We start from the raw sequence: 14,504 nt of genomic DNA on the forward strand, positions 1-14,504 counted from the left end.
AATTAAAAAGTGGGGAGGGAGACAAGGAGCTAGAGAAGACTTAAGTAGCACCTGCTGCGTGTCATACATGTTCACACTGCTCAGCTCACATCTTTAATCGTCCAAACAAACCTGTATGTATTTTGGGTTTTGGGTTATATATACAGCATATATACCAAATATATATATGTTTTATATATACATATATCTGTGTGTGTGTGTGTGTGTCTGTGTGTGTGTGTGTTAGTAGCAGCTATGGAGTGCCTTAGGCGACCTTTTTGGAAGCATTTTATATGTATTATCTTAGTCTTCAGCAACAACCAACCCTATGAAGTAGGTATTAGGAACTTCTTCTTACAAATAAGGAAACTGAGGCTTAGAAAAGTAAAGTCACCCAGGCACAGTGGCTCACACCTGTAATCCCAGCACTTTGGGAGGCTGAGGTGGGCAGATTACCTGAGATCAGGAGTTTGAGACCAGCCTGGCCAACGTGGTGAAACCCCATCTAAACCCCTACTAAAAATACAAAGATTAGCTGGGCATGGTGGTGGGCACCTGTAGTCCCAGCTACTCAGGCGGCTGAGATACAAGAATCACTTAAACCCGGGAGGCAGAGGTTGCAGTGACCTGAGTTCATGCCACTGCACGCCAGCCTGGGCCACAGAGAGAAAACCCATCTCAAAAAAATAAAAAGAAAACAAGAAAAGCAAAGTCACTTGCCCAGGGACCACAGAATCCAGAATTGATGATAATATCCAAAGCCCAGGTTGTCAACTTCTTTGCTCTGTAGCACTCCAGTATGTGTAATGAGTAACCAGAGTTCTTTGGTGGAACTCTTTTTCCCTGAGATCTCCTTCATGGTTGGGAGGAAGGACACAGATTTTGGAGTCCAAAGACCTAGATTCAAATCTAGACCCTGCCATTACCAGCTAGGTGGTATTGGGAAAGCACTCTATACCTTGTTGGTGCTTGGTTTGTTTGCTCATCTGTAAAATGGGATAGCAACAGCCACCTCCCTGGGCTGCTGTGAGAACTAAATGAGATGGTGGCTTTAAAAAACAATGAGGCACCAAAAGTAGTCAGTGACTGTTAATGAGCAACATGACTATTTCCTAAACTGAGACTGAGCTATGGTGGTGACGATTAATAGTCCAAAGTAGCCAACTTGGATCTGCAGGAGCCCTGCAAGGCCCCGTGGAAATGTTCTCAGTGTGGAATTAAATTGTTTCTTTCCCTCCAGAGCAGGGGCTGAAAACACCCCCGGGGACTGGCAGGTGAGGGAAGCAGACAAGGTTAGAACTGTGGAGAACTGGAGAACTCAGTAGACCAATGCCAAATAGAAATCTCAGCTCAGAGTTGTCAAATCTTCCCATCTTTTAAGAGAGCCTGAATTCTTCCATTTTAAAATCTGATTTTAAAATATTTATAACTTATTGTTTTTTCAAACACTATGTGGGTCCAAAAAATTACGCGCGCGCACACACACACACACACACACACACACACAGTCCACAATTGAGTTGATTATCAACTGGGGAGAAAGATCAAAGAAAACAGGTGACTGCCACTGCTCCCCTTGTATCCTGCCCAGCAGAAATTTCCCTTAGGAGTCATTGGATGGGATAACCTCCTTTGAGTAAATCCGTGACTATATACCACCCTCCCCAAGTCCCGCCAAACACGCTGATTTCTTTCTTCCCAAATAGGTTTGGATAAAGCAACAACCAGTGTCCTCCTCTGAGGTTCCAACAATAAATAATGGTAATTCATAATAATAAACATTTATGGATCAGTTATCACCTGCCACACCCTTTGCATGCATTGACTTACCGTCTTTGTGGAGGGTTACCTAATATTTTTACTTTTAATTTTTTGGGGGTACATAAACTTATTTCATTCTCATAACAACATCATTTAGCCCCATTTGACAGAGAACAAAATTGAGGCTTATGGAGGGAAGACCACATAGCTAGTAGGTATTTAAACTTAGGTCTGTGGGCTGCAGGGCCATTTCTGCTACACCTCTTTACCCCCTGAGGGGGGATCTCCATCAACTCAGAGCTTGCCAGCCTTAAGGGCCCCTGTAACTTCTTCCCATAAATTGTGGCTGCCAGGAGACTGGAGGATGCCTTCACCTTTCTGTCTCCTGCTCCAGCCCCCAGTTACCGGAATCCATGTTTGTTTCTCCAGCAATTGCTCTCAACAGGCCCTTCTCCCAGCCCAGGTGTCTGGGCTGCAGAGGAGACAGACATCCTTCTGGAGAGGTCTCTCTCTCAGGCCAGATTAACAGCTGTCCAACGATGGAGCGGAGGTGGCAGGCATTCAACACCCCACCTGGGCAGCCCTGGGGACACACACAGCCCTTCCATGGGGTGAAAGCAAAGGAATAAGCAGAGGGGCGGGAGGAATATGAGAAAAATCCTCCTGAGAAGCAGGGACCAAGACTTGCTGCATGGCCCTAAGTAAATCAAGCCCCTCTCTAGGACCTAGTTACGCTACCTGTTAAAAGGTAATGCACTAGACCAGTGGTCCACAACCCTGGCCAGACATTAAAATCATCTGTGAACTTCACAAAACCACATATGATGGAGTGCCACCCCACCCCAAATAATAAGAATCTCTGAGGGTGATACTGAAGTTTCTTAAAGGCTCCCTAGAGCATTCTGATACGAAGCCAGGATTGAGAGTCACTGAATTAGATGGCACCTGAAATGCCGTCCAGTTCTGGTGTCTTAGGTGTGCTACTAGATGTCATAATGGGGACAATAAAACCAGCACAAAAAGCACCCAACACATATAGAGCCTGCTATGCGCTAGGCATGCTTCTAAGTGCTTCACATATATGAACATAAATTATATATTCACTGCCACGACATCCTTATAAGGTAGATAGATACAATTTTTGATGCCTATTTTGCAGATGCAGAAACTGAGGCACAGACAGTTTTCCCCAGGTCACATAGATAGTAAGTGGTAACAGCTGAATGCTAGGGTAAAAGTGACTCCAAAGAGGCACGTGAAACAGCCTTGTGGGGTCGAAGAAGGCATCGCAGAAAAAAACTGACCTCTAGGTTGATCCTGGGAGATGAGCAGGTGTTGGTCAAGCAAAGGAAGGGTTAAAAAAGAGGAGGGAAAGGGCCAGGCACAATGGCTCACGCCTGTAATGCCACCTCTTTGGGAGGCCAAGGCAGATGGCTAACTTGAGCTCAGGAGTTCAGGATTAGCCTGGCCAACATGGTGAAACCCCATCTCTACTAAAAATACAAAAATTAGCTGGGCGTGGTGGTGCATACCTGTAACCCTAGCTACTCCAGAGGATGAGGCAGGAGAATTGCTTGAACCTGGAAGGAAGAGATTGCAATGAGCCAAGATAGCGCTGCTGCACTCCACCCTGGGTGACAGAACAAGACTATGTCCAAAAAAAGAATAAAAAAAGGAAGGAAGGAAGGAAGGAAGGAGAAAAAGAAAGAAGAAAGAAAGAAGAAAAGAAAAGAAAGAAAGAAAGAAGAGAGAAAGAAAGAGAGAAAGAGAGAAAGAGAAAGAAAGAGGAGGGAAGGGAGTCATCTCAGACAGGCCAAATTGAGTGTGTACAGGGCCAGAGTCAATGACACCCATTTGCCTCCCCCACCTCCCCAGCGTATTCCTTCCATGAAGCTTATTACCACCTATAACCAGTTTGCTTACTTGTTTACTTGTTTACTGCCCATCTCCATGAGGACAGGAGTCTTGTCCACCTCACTCATCTCTGTACACCCAGCAGCACGTGGCCAGCTGTCAAGTGATTGAATTTGCCTGGAGTGCCAGCCTCGCTCCCATCCAATACCCATTCATTCTTGAGCTGGTTAATTTTTAGCTTATGTCGGGGATGGGGAATGGTACTAGGAGGACTGCAGCAAGGCTGTGACATGTCCCACACAGGGACTCTAAGGATCTCTCATGCACACTCTCTTCCCACCCTGGGAGTGAGAGAAGGCAGCATGCATGGTAGGGTAGACATGAGCACATACTGTTTGTCCAGCATTGTTGGAAGCATTGGATATATACCCTTAGATGAGAAAATGGCACAATTTTTAAAAGGCAGTGGCTGAAAGCAAGGACTTGTGAATCAGACAGACCTGGATTGGAGCCTGACTCTGCTACTTCCTTACTGTGTGTCTATGTGTAGTGACCTAACCTCTCTGAGCCTCAGGTTCCTTATCTTTCCAATGGGAACAGTAAAAGGATCAATCTTATAAGACTGCTGTGAAGATTGGTAGAGGTGATGCCTGGAAACGACTTAGCAAAGTGTCTGACTGAGTGTTAGTTCCATTGTTGCTGATCATTTTTAAAAAGTGGGAGGCGGGGTGTGCAGTGGCTCACGCCTGTAATCCCAGCACTTTGGGAGGCCGAGGCGGGTGGATCACCTGAGGTCGGGAGTTTGAGACCAGCCTGACCAATATGGAAAAACCCCATCTCTACTAAATTTACAAAATTAGCCGGGCGTGGTGGCACATGCCTGTAATCCCAGCTACTCGGGAGGCTGACGCACGAGAATCACTTGAACCCGGGAGGCGGAGGTTGCCGTGAGCCAAGATCATGCCATTGCACTCCAGCCTGGGCAACAACAGCGAAACTCCATCTCAAAAAAAAAAAAAAAAAAAGGGTGGGGGTTGGGGGTAGATGCTCAGTTGCCTATGTAAGCTCATGATAATTTCTGGGAGGATTTCAGGTCACCTTGGCAAAAGATAGAACAGTATCTCTTCCTACCTTTCATCACCGACACCACCAGATTCTCAAGAGAGGCACTCCCACCTGCCACCCTCCATAAGGATCTCTTCCTCTCAGAAGGATCTAAAGCCTCCTGAGAACTTGGCAATCTCCCTGTGTAGATCCCCACCCTGATCTTTCATCAACATCTTCCACCCAAGTTACTGTAGCACGAATCCATCAGTGGGAAGACACTGGGGCACTGTTCAGACCTTTCTACCCATAGTGGGTTTACAAAACAGGTTTACCACTCCCTTGGAACGCTGTCACTCCACCATTGTGTGGCTATGGCCAACCTATAGCCAGATGACTCATGGAAATTTTTCTTTTTGTCTTTTTTTTCCCCCTTTGCCATGGAAACTTGTCAAATGTTTTCTGAAGGTATAATACCGTGTCCCTTAATACACTGTCAAATTGAAAACCAAAATAACACAAATCACATCAAATAGAGTCATATTGCCAAATGGAAAGGGGTTGGAATAGATGTACACACACACACACACACACACACACACACCGAGAGAGAGAGAGAGAGAGAGAGAGACAGCAGGATTTGTTTTTTCCCTTCAGTCTCTCTCACCTCAAAACCTATTTCTAGATCAAGGTATCTTAATCTAAAGAAAACCGTGCCCTCCTGCGCTTGGGCTTCATAGAGTCTGTGAATCATCTGAAATTCCAAGCCAAGTTTTCTGTATTAAAATACCAGCATTTCAGTGCAGAAGAGATATATATTTCCACTAGTTTTCCAAGGGATTCAACTCAATGAAACCTTCAGGATGCTTCTGCAAAACCCATCTTCATTCTCTCCAGATGTGGTGGAGTTTCTAGTTGCCTCCTAATAGCCATTCCCCCTTCATTCATAGTAATAAAAATCCCCAATTTGCAACTGGGGTTATAGCCACCCAGAATAAAGACTGCATCTCCCAGCCTCCTTTGCAGCTAGGGGTGGCCATAGCTGCAAGACGTCTGAGCTATAGACAGAATTCTTGGTGGTAGTGTCCAGAAATTTTTATGAAAGAGATTTGTCATGTGCTTTTTCCTTCTTCATCCCTCTCTTTTTCTTGCTGGCTGGAATGTGGACATTATTGCTGGAATGCATGTGACTCCCTGGTTCATGAGGTGGCTTTGGGAATAGAGTCCATATGGATAAAGCACTAAGATAGAAGGGGTCTCCAGCTTGAGGACGTGGTGGAGCAGGGACACATATTAGCCTCAGACAGAATTTCTCTGGACTTCAACGTTAAGAAGAAATAAATTTATTCTCTTGTTTCAGCCACTGTTATTTTGACTGTCTGTTGTTCACAGCTAAAGCTACTCACAACTCAAATTCAGGGTGAAGCTAAGACAGTCCCCAGAAGGAATATGTTGTTAATCTCTCCTTCTCTATACATCCTCCCCAGCTCCACCAGTCTTCCTCCTGCTTCCAGAACAAAGCTTGAGAATGCTCTCAGCTGAACGCTCCTAAGATCTGTCACTCTCAGACCTAGAAGAAGCTGTTTTCAAAGCAGTTGTCTGGCAGCAAAGTCACCAACTGGTCAAACCAGATTGTGCTCTGACTGCAGAGGTATCTGGGAAAGGGGCCTCAAGATTACAGACCTTCCATCTCTCCCTTTTCCAAAGATCTCAGAGCCACCCTCTGTATAAGGGGCTCATGCTGGAATTCTTCATAAATGCTCCAAACGGAGAGGAACATGTACCACTTTCCCAGCCAGGCTCTAAACAGAGGAGGCAGAATGATTTACCCCCTAATATAATTTTAGTACTGGGCAAGTTCTTTTAAAGCAATACCAACAACCACAAAATTACAGAATTAGGGAGACTCTCCATCAGAATAAGTCAGGTTATGCTGCAATAACAAAGAAGTCCAAAATCTCAATGCCTTGAAAGAGCAAAGACTTCTTTCTCAACTGTGTCCATTGTGGGCCAGCAGGGTCAGTCTGCTTGTTACTGATGTTGACGACTGTGATGCTGATGATCATAGGGCAGAGGGAAAAAGAACTCACCCAAGGGTCCTGCCTACACGAGCCAAGAGGCTCCCATGGGCTCCCAAGGTGCTTTGAACTGGCAGTGACAGACATCACTTCTGCTCACAACTCATCAGCCACAACTAGTTATATGGCTCCTTCCAACCACAGTGGCATCAGGAAGTGCATTGCTACCTCACAGGTGCCCAGAAAGCAGGAGGGGGAAGAGAAACCAGAAATGTTTGGCAAACAGCACTAGTTACAACCTCAAACCACCCATTTCATTGAATCCTGCCTATGGGTCAGGTACTGCTCTAGGTGGCAATGATACGGCCATGAACAATCAGACACAAGTCCCTGCCCTCTGCCTGCATGGAGCTTACCTTTTAATGGAGGAAGCAGAGAAACAAATAACTAGAGATGTAAAATGTAACTATCAGTTAATGGCAAGTGCTGTGAAGAAAAGTAAACCAGCTAATGTGAGAGTGTGACTTATTAAGTGATTACAGAAGATTTCTCTGAGCAGTTGAAATTTAACTAGAGACACAAATGAATGAAGAGACCTGCCTTATGGAGGGGGAAGAGTGTTCCAGTCTGTGGGAACAGCAGGCAGGAAGACCTTTAGGCAGGAACGTGCTTGACTCTTCCATCTGAGGGTCAGAAATGGGGACCCTATGATTGAAGCCCATGACCAACGAGTGAGTATTAGCAGGAAATCCGACAAGAAGGTTAATCAGGAGCCTTCCTTTTTTCTTCATAAAATTTTGTAGTATTGTCACCAGAAATGGGTCCTGATCCAGATCCCAAGAGAGGGTTCTTGGATCTCACACAAGAAAGAATTCCAGGAGAGTCCATACAGTGAAGCAAAAACAAGTTTATTAAGACAGTAAAGGGGCTGGGCATAGTGGCTCACGCCTCTAATCCCAGCACTTTGGGAGGCCCAGGTGGGCAGATCACGAGGTCAGGAGATCGAGACCATTCTGGCTAACACGGTGAAACCCCGTCTCTACTAAAAATACAAAAAATTAGCTGGGCGTGGTGGCAGGTGCCTGTAGTCCCAGCTACTGGGGAGGCTGAGGCAGCAGAATGGCGTGAACCCGGGAGGCAGAGCTTGCAGTGAGCCGAGATTGCGCCACTGCACTCCAGCCTGGGCGACAGAGCGAGACTCCACCTCAAAAAAAAAAAAAAAAAAAAGGAATAAAAGAATGGCTACTCCATAGGCAGAGCAGCCCTGAGGGCCGCTGGTTGCTCATTTTTATGGTTCTTTCTTAATTATATGCCAAACTAGGGGTAGATTATTCATGAGTTTTCCCAGAAGTGGGGGGGAAGGGCAATTTCTGGAACCGAAGTTTCCTCCCCTTTTTAGACCATGTAGGTGTAAATATAACTTCCTTACGTTGCCATGGCATCTGTAAAGTGTGATGGAGCTCGTGGGAGTGTCTTTTAGCATGCTAATGCATTATACTTAGTGGATAATGAGCTGTGATGACCAGAGGTCACTCTCACTGCCATCTTGATTCTGGTGGGTTTTAGCCGGCTTCTTTAGGGAACCTGGAACTTTGTGACCTGTATCTTGTGCCGATCTCCCATCTCATCTCAAAGACCTTGTGACCCAAGGTCTTTGTGACCTGTACCTTGTGCCAAACTCCTACCTCATCCTGTGACAGAATGCCTAACTTACTGGGAATGCAGCCCAGCAGGTCTCAGCCTCATTTTCCCCAGCCCCCATTCACCATTGAGTTGCTCTGGTTCACATGCCACTGACAGTATCTGAAATTCTTTCTATTGTTTATTTATTTTGTGAATCCTAAAAATCTGAGACATGTCTCAGTTAATTTAGAAAGTTTATTTTACCAAGGTTGAGGACACGCCTGTGATACAGCTTCAGGTGGACATGTGCCCAAGGTGGTTGGGGCACAGTTTGGTTTTATACATTTTAGGGAGACAGGAGACATCAATCAATATGTGTAAGATGTACATTGGTTCAGTCCAAAAAGGTGGGACAACCAGAGGAGAAGGTGGGACAACTTGAAGTGGTGCAAGGGCTTCCAGGTCATAGGTAGATAAGAGACAAATGGTTGCATTCTTTCCAGTTTCTGATTAGCCTCTCCAAAGGAGGCAATCAGATATGCATTTATCTCAGTGAGCAGAGGGGTGACTTTGAATAGAATGGAAGGCAAGTTTGCCCTCAGCTGTTCACAGCTTGACTTTTCCCTTTAGCTTAGTGATTTGGGGGCCCCAAGATTTATTTTCCTTTCACAATCCGTTTATTGATACACATGAAAGCAGGGACTTTTGCCTCATTTACTGCTTCATCTCTAGCCCCTCGGCTAGTGCTTTCCAAGTGAGAACGTAACAATTGTGGAATGAATGACTCCGTGAGTAAATGAACAGACTGTGTCTCCCACTCCCCGCATCTGCTCCTCCTCACGTGTTCACTGAGTGGCACCACCATTCACCCCGTTGAAAGGTCTGAAAACCGAGACATGCATTTGATGCAAACTTCTCTTCCCCTCTCATCGCAATCGGCAGTCAAAATGCTCCTGCTGGCCGGGCGCGGTGGCTCACGCTTGTAATCCCAGCACTTTGGGAGGCCGAGGCGGGCGGATCACGAGGTCAGGAGATCGAGACCAAGGTGAAACCCAGTCTCTACTAAAAATACAAAAAATTAGCCGGGCGTGGTGGCGGGCCCCTGTAGTCCCAGCTACTCGGAGAGGCTAAGGCAGGAGAATGGTGTGAACCCGGGAGGCGGAGCTTGCAGTGAGCCGAGATCGCGCCACTGCACTCCAGCCTGGGTGACAGAGCGAGACTCCGTCTCAAAAAAAAAAAAAAAAAAAAAAAAAAACAAAATGCTCCTGCTTCTTTAATAGATCATGATTTTATCCACGCTTTACTGCTCCTCAGCCAACAACCCAGCCAAGGCTGCCATTTCACTGGGACCACTACAAGAGCCTCCTAGCTGGTCTCCCTAAAGCCCCCATAAGATCTTCTCCAAAAGCAGACGGTGATTTCCTGGAACTCAGTTCTCATCACAGCACTTTCCTCCTCCAAAGAATTCAATGGTTCTTCAATCTGCTCACGACGAAGTCTAACCTCTTAATGGAGTCTGCAAGGTCCAATGTGATCGAGGGCATGCCCACCTCCCAGAGCTTTTCCCCTGATAACCTATGCTGACAATTACTCAGGGAGATAGGTCTTGAGAGCATCTCCATTTTACAGATGACAAGACAGAGGTTCAGAGAGACTAAGTTCCTTGCCCAGAGCAGCAGAGCTAATGGGATTAAAATCCATATCTGGTTGAGTTCCTACCCACTATGTTTTACTGTCTGTCTTAGGTGGGAAATAGCAGCCCGGTCACTTCCTGAAAATTCTGGTTAGTTGAGATATTGGTTCCCTGAACCAGGAATAAGTATTTGGACCATGAAAGATCTCAGAGGCCTTGATTTAGGCTCAGGTATAAGAAATAGAGCCCCTGAGAGCCCGGCTGGGGATGTCCCTCCTTGAGGATGGGTGGAGAGAGGGCAGGATGATCCTCTCCGTCCCATAGCTGAGCCTGGACTCCCTTCTGTTGGCGGCACCTGCAGCAGAGAGGAACTCCCATTGAGCTTGAGGGGCCCCCACCCCTGCCCTAGCTCCAAGTGGCTTTCACATTAGTATCATGTAAGGATCCTCTGCTCGATGCGTGATAGCTCCTCCCAGGCACTCTCCCAAATGTCAGCATGTTCTTGGTGTCATTTGTTCTGCTGAGAAAGTTTGGAAGGGCTGAAGAAGGTTTCAGAGAGAGAAGCCCAGCAAGAAGGTGGGGGAAGCCGGGCGCGGTGGCTCACGCTTGTAATCCCAGCACTTGGGAGGCCGAGGCGGGCGGATCATGAGGTCAGGAGATCGAGACCACGGTGAAACCCCGTCTCTACTAAAAATACAAAAAAAATTAGCTGGGCATGGTGGCGGGCACCTGTAGTCCCAGCTACTCGGAGAGGCTGGGGCAGGAGAATGGCGTGAACCCGGGAGGCGGAGCTTGCAGTGAGCCGAGATCGCGCCACTGCACTCCAGCCTGGGTGACAGAGCGAGACTCCGTCTCAAAAAAAATAATAATAATAATAATAAATAATAAATAAAAAAGAAGGTGGGGGAAGAGGTGGTCCAGTGACCTGAAGTTCAGCTGTGTTCTGCCGGTAGATCTGGGTTTGGAGGGCCAGTGCTCTGGCTGGGCATACACTAGGGGTCGGGTGGCACAGGCTCCCTGGGCTGCTGAAGGTACAGGCTTTGCAGCCATTCATCCCAGATCTGACCCTGTGCCTTAGATTGTTCAACCGTAAAATGTGGTTAACAACAGGACTTCTACCTCCAAGGGTTGTTATGAGGATTAAAAGAGGCACAACATATAGGGCATTTAGCAGATCTTGGGACGTGATAGTTCTCAAATAATGATGGGTATCATTACTGTCATCTTGTTGTTGTTATTCACAGAATCACATAGTGGTTAAGAACAGACTCTGGAGCCGGATTGCCTAGACGTGAATCCGAGCTTTGCCACTTAGTAGCTGTGTGACCTTGGGCAAGTTATTTAACCATTCTGTGCCTTGATGTTGTCATCTGTGAATGGGGATAATAATACCTACCTTAGAGCAATTCAGGCGAGAATTAAATAATTTGATATATGCAAAAGCACTTACAACTGGTGCTAAATGTTAAATATGCACTTATTATTATTATTACTACCGCTATCATTATTATTTGCAGAGGTGGTCAGGGAAGGCAATTCCTGGAAAGAATTTTGGAGAAAATAATAGAAGAAAGCTAGAGCTCCAATAAATAAGTGTTACTTTCCCAAGATTGTGAGGGCATAGGCTCATTTAGGGAGGGACCCAGTGCAGGCTGTTTGTTTTATTTTGTTTATTTATTCATTCTTGCTGGGGTGTGTGGCAGAGAAAAGAGGCCTGGGCTTAAAGTTCAGACAGACCTGGGTTCAGAATCCATAAGCTCGTGGCCTCAGGCAGGTCACCTCATGTCATTTGCCTCAGTTTCCTCATCTGTAAAAAGGGAATAATAATAGTATAAAACCTCCAGGGGGCTGTGATGAAAATTAAAAAGAGCATGCTTGGGAAGCCTTGGTGCCCGGCACCTTCTATGGACTGCAGAAATTAGTTAATATTCTGATGTTGTTACTGCGTGTGGAGTCTACCCAGCAGGAGCTAGGCAATTCAGACCCAGGGTTGCTGATAGGACATCATCTACTCGTCCAAGATATGCTGGGCTTCTACAGAGCAGCAGGCACCCTCTAGGCGCTGGGGATGCCGCTATGAACAGGACACCCGAGGGTCCTGCTTTCATGGAGCCAAAGTGCGCTGGGAATTCCATTAGTGTCATTGTAGGAGGGTCTGAGAAACAAAAGAAATAAAAAGGCATGAGCATGCTTACTTCTTATTTTCTGGAGAATGTGCTGGGATCCAGGGCCACCCAAAAGAACTAACTCTGAGATGGGTCTTCAGACCCTGGGGAGGGGCTGTGGGCTGAGAATCCCCTAGGGGAGGGTAGGAAGTTTTTGTTTCTTACTACATTGAAAAGAAAAGGCACAGAATCTGGCAGCTATGTCTTTGTCCTACTTGGTCCCAGCACTACCTGTGTGGCTTCAGACCACCACCGTCCCCACCAGCTGGGCCCCAGTTTCGGGCGTGCAGGGTGATCTCCCCCTCCTCCTGGGCTGTTTTGAGAATTAATAGTGGTATGCCTCGTATGAAAGCTCTACAAGGATGGCAGCCAAGAGAAACGTTGCTCTGGTCCCCAGGATCTAACATCCTTCCCCTGCACCACAGTCCCCTCTAAGGTCTCTTCTTCCCTGGCAGAACCAGCTTGGAGGCCCCTTCTTCTCCCGAGCCTCCCCTGAGCCTAGCGTCATATTTTCTTTCACCTGACTGGTGACAGCCCATGGGGTTTAGTGACTGCTTTCCTCATGTGTTAGCGACTCCTCACCAGGTGGCCGAGTTAGCAGGAGCAGCTGCCTCTCTCCTCAGCTTCCTGAAATGAAGGGCTGGCCGGATCCAGAAATGCAGTGAGAGCCCAAGGGGGAACAGGACACCAGGCAGTGTGGAAGGATCGCTGGGCAAGGCTTGGACAATATTGTCCCGTAGTGGTTATTACCGTGCACTCCCAAGTGCCCCCTGGCTTGAATTCCAATCCTTGGTCAGCTGTGTGGTCCAGGGCAGGTGGCTTGACCTCTCTGAACCACAAGGATTCCATGAGGTCATGGATAAAACTGTTGACCACAGGGCCGGGTACATGGTTGGTGTTCGATAAATGTGAGCCATGACTTTGACTTCAGAGGCAGTGTAGCAGATGAGACAAGAACCAAACTGCCCAGGTTCGAATCCCAGCTCTGCCACTGACATAGGCATATCAGGTAATCTCTCTGTGCCTCAGTTTCCTCATCTCTAAAATGAGTTTAATAAAACATCCTTCCTGATGGGCATGGTGGCTCATGCCTGTAATCCCAGCACTTTGGGAGGCCGAGGTGGGTGGATCTCCTGAGGTCAGGAGTTTGAGACCAGCCTGACAAACAGGGTGAAAACCCATCTCTACTAAAAATACAAAAATTAGCCAGGCGTGGTGGCAGGTGCCTATAATCCCAGCTACTCCGGAGGCTGAGGCATGAGAATCACTTGAACCCGGGAGGCAGAGGTTGCAGTGAGCCAAGATCATGCCATTGCACTCCAGCCTGGGCAACAAGAGTGAAACTCCATCTCAAAATAAATAAATAAAAATCCTTCCTAATAGGATTGTGGGGAGAAGTAAAAGAGTTTAGGCACATACACTTATAGTGCTCAGAACAGAAGCTGGCACGGGGCAAGTGCCCCATAAATGCTAGTGATTGTTATTTCTATTTTCCACCTTTGCATCCTCCCTTTCCTCCCCCTCATCCTTGAAATGAGAAGGTGGATTAGGTCATCACAGTTCAGTTCCCTGCTCCTTCGCCAGTCTTCCCCTCCTTCCAGGTCCCCTGGTCCCAACTGAGCCTGGTTTGAGGCAGACAGGTCATCTAGGGGTTTGGGGATGGCCTGGGAAGGGAAAAGGAGGGGAGTTTCTTCCTGAACATAACCACCAGCAGACTCGCTGATAAACAAACACAGCGCCATCGGCGCTTAAACACACACTCACTCCTGCACCCACTCAAATCCACACACAAACTCATTCCACCCTGTCCCACCCACTCAGAAACCTCACTCAAACCCCTGCCCAGGTCCCAGGCAGGGCCAGGTTTCTCCAGTGCGTCATGCGGCATGCAGTGATTCTCCCCACAACTGGTTTCCAACTCAGCCGGCCCCGCCCAGCTGTAATTAAAGAGAGAGCTGAGGCTTCTGTGCCCAGCCATAACGTCAGCCTGAAGCTTCCAGCCTGATGAGCTCACCCCACATCCAGTGGGGGCCCAGTCACTCAGGACATGTCATGCTGTGGGGTCCCCACCATTCTTTCTCAGCTGGGGAGGAGGGCAGGAGTTTCTGTCTGTCGGTTAAGCACAGATCCGGGATTCAGAACAACCCAGGTTCCCACCCAGGCTCTGCCACTCCATATCTGTGTGCAAGGGCCAAGCCTCTGCACCTCTGTTTTTTCACCTGCAAAATGGGGATGATGATAATAGTGACGTTTAACTATCGAATCAGGATTTAACTCAGTAATGTCTGAAATGTACTAACTCTAAAAGCAGATGCACAGGAGGCAATGGGTGACAGTGATTGTTTTTCTCCATATTATTATTTTTAGCAAACTGCCTCATGCACTCACTGTTTAATATCAAAACAATTTCTCAACCTATGACTCACT

The 14,504-nt window shown here is 47.2% G+C and overlaps 1 long non-coding RNA gene across 1 annotated transcript; it reads right to left on the minus strand.

The window, feature by feature from the left end:
- Positions 1 to 11,567: 11,567 nt before the first annotated feature.
- Positions 11,568 to 13,985, minus strand: LOC115837086. Its single transcript, XR_004032128.1, has 2 exons — positions 13,908 to 13,985; positions 11,568 to 12,067 (listed from the first exon to the last, which is right to left on the minus strand). It is a non-coding gene; the product is annotated as an uncharacterized LOC115837086 (long non-coding RNA).
- Positions 13,986 to 14,504: the final 519 nt, after the last annotated feature.

Source organism: Nomascus leucogenys, chromosome 10 (genome assembly GCF_006542625.1).
Source record: "Nomascus leucogenys isolate Asia chromosome 10, Asia_NLE_v1, whole genome shotgun sequence".
NCBI lineage: Eukaryota > Metazoa > Chordata > Mammalia > Primates > Hylobatidae > Nomascus > Nomascus leucogenys.